This window comes from Vanessa atalanta, chromosome W (genome assembly GCF_905147765.1).
Source record: "Vanessa atalanta chromosome W, ilVanAtal1.2, whole genome shotgun sequence".
Lineage (NCBI taxonomy): Eukaryota > Metazoa > Arthropoda > Insecta > Lepidoptera > Nymphalidae > Vanessa > Vanessa atalanta.
Window position 1 is genome coordinate 6,097,661 of NC_061901.1, and position 3,113 is coordinate 6,100,773.

A 3,113-nucleotide genomic window follows, 5' to 3' on the forward strand; every position below is an offset into this window, starting at 1 on the left:
CATAAATACGAATATATATTTATTATTCCAATTCTAACTGTAGATTAAATAAATATTTTTTGTATTTAATATTAAATGTTTTTATGGTCTTTAGGATCCGAAAACTGCCGCGGAATGCTGCTGTGCGGTGTGACGGCACATTCAGCATATAAGATGAAGCTCTCGTTTGGTAACTTCTATTACTTTCATTGGACCAACTCAGTTTATTGTATAAATATATAGGCGTTTTATTTTTAATTACACCAAACAACAAGGTTGCAAAGTGCAGTTGCCTACGGTATTCCATCCTCGCTATTCGGGCGTTGTTGAGATAAGGGGAAACATGTGCGCGAGGCGGTATTTTGAAGCAGTACCTTATACATGCATTTTGTACCCGCTGTATAAGATTTTTTGTGCGTGTGAGTAATCTAGGCCCGATGACCGCATCCGCATAATTAAACTTCGAAAGCACTAAAGTGTCGCATAATTTTATACGCATATCTTTACTTAGCACGTCCCGGATCTGATATAAGACTTTTAGCCTGTAAAAGCAATTGCGAGCTGTATTTATAATGTGCTTTTCGAATGTTAATTGCTCGTCGATCAACAAGCCCAAACTTCGTGCTTCCGTGACTCGGTCTATTCTTTCTCCTTTGATATGCAAGAATGGATTTAGGTCATTAATTAATTTCACATGTTTACTTGTTCCTAAAATGATATATTTGGTTTTGCTCGGATTTAAAATGAGATTATGACAATCTGACCATTCTGAAATACGTTTAAGATCATCATTTAAATTTCGTATAGCCATATTTGCTTCTGAATTTTTGAAAGATAAGTATATTTGTATATCATCAGCATAAATATGATAATTACAATGTTTTATGTTTTCGACTATATCCGCACAGTAAAGCGCAAAGATAATAGGCCCTAATATTGATCCTTGGGGGACGCCTCTGTGAACGGAACAACAATCAGAGAGAGTCCTTGACCCATCCTCATTTATTACCTCTACAATTTGTTTACGATTTCCTAAATAACTAGAAAACCATTTAATTGCGTCAGAGCTGGACCCGTAATATCTCAGTTTTGCTAAAAATAACGTCCTATTTATTGTTTCAAAGGCCCGCGAGAAATCTAACAAAACAAGAATCGTACCCCCACCCCTATCCTGTGCACATATCACATTGTCAATCACATCCAATAACGCGGTAGTAGTGCTGTGATGTTTTCGAAACCCAGACTGTCTTGTGGGTAAGATATTGTGTGCCTCTAAGAATCCTGTTAACTGGTTACACACAATTCTCTCCAAAATCTTTGAAATACAAGGTAATATGCTTATTTGTCGAAGATCCTTAAATTCACTAACATTGTCTTTCTTGGGTATAGGTCTCACTAGAGCCGTCTGTCATAGGGTTGGAAATGTGTTGCTTGTAATAGATTTATTTATAACTGTAGTGATATGTGCCAGTGCAGTCGGTAAAGTTAGTAAGAGCATATCCAATGAGATACCGTCTATTCCCATAGCATTTGACTTTAAAGAGCGTACCGTTTTTAAGACCTCTAATTCATCGACAGTAACCAACGTGAAAATAGCTGAGCCATATTGATGCATCTCATAATAATCGATTGTCGACGGAGAAACGTAGTTGCTACCAGGAATGTTCAAAAAATGGTTATTTATCATATTCGGATCATTAAGTTCTTCTGGTATAATATTATTATGCCTTTGTTTTATGTTAACATGTTTTTTTAAGTGACTCCAAAGTATAATTGAGTTTTTGATATTTGAGTTTATATGGAAATTAAAATAAGCCAACTTCTCTCGATAAATTGCTTGGGTGACCTGCGATTTTAAATCTTTATAATAATTTTTACTTGTTTCCGACCCAGATCTTTTTGCCTTAACGTGTGCCTCATTCCGACGATCCATCAACAACTTTATATTATACGTTATCCAGGGGTACTGATTTTCCTTAATAGAAATCATTTTAATAGGCGCAACTAAGTCAAATACCCACAACAAATTACTAGTGAATACGGTCACCATATCGTTTATATCCTCGATATTCTTCACACTCTGCCAATTAATTAAATTAAGAGCTTCAGTAAGGTGTTCTGAATTAATATCTTTTAAAGGTCTAAACGCAATAGTTTTTTGTAAGATTTTATTTTTTTTAATAGTTATTTCGCAGGATATAAAGGCATGGCCACCGAATTCCGCTACGTGGTCTACTGTAATTTGACCAACCGGAGTATTTGAGCAAATAAGATCAATCATAGTCTCACTATTAGGTGTAAAATGTGTTGGTTCTGTGACATATTGTGTTAAGTCATGAGTGGAAAGGAACAAGTCCAATGCCTGCTTATGATGATCTCGAGTGCCAATATAATTAATATTAAAATCTTTTTTTTTTATGTAAAAAGGTGGCAAACGAGCAGGAGGCTCATCTGATGGAAAGTGACTACCACCGCCCATGGACATCTGCAACACCGGGGGGCTTGCAGGTGTGTTGCCGGCCTTTCAGGAAAGAGTACGCTCTTTTCTTGTTTTATAAAGCGAGAGAGGAGGGAAAACGACACGGTTGGCGCTTCATATGGACGCGAGAAGGGAGAATATATATGCGACGTGAGACGGATACGGCAGTACAACGCATTCGGACAGAATGTGATTTAAGTAAAATTTTTGGTTTAAAATAATTTGGCAATCAACAAATTTTATAAGAGTTGTGTATTTATATTACAAATATTTTCTAATATTGTTCTTGTTTGTTTATAGTCTAAGTAAAATTAATTTATTTGCCTTTATTGGTATGTCTATATTTAGTTTTTTTGTCTACTCTTTCTATATACTTTTGTTAAGGCTGGATAATGATCAAAATTATTGTAATTTGAAAACCCAATTTGTAACCCGCAATGACGTGTCCCCGGTCAGTATGATAAAATATTTAATATTGTATGAAGCTAATATAAAATTATTTATATACTTCTACATTCACCACATTAACTATTACGTTCATTTGAATAACTCTAAGTATTTTTATCATTCTTTTATATACAGCTTAGTATTATTTTATGAAACGGTCATATTTTGTACATCTTATTTGTTTTTTATCTTTTTGTATATTTTTACT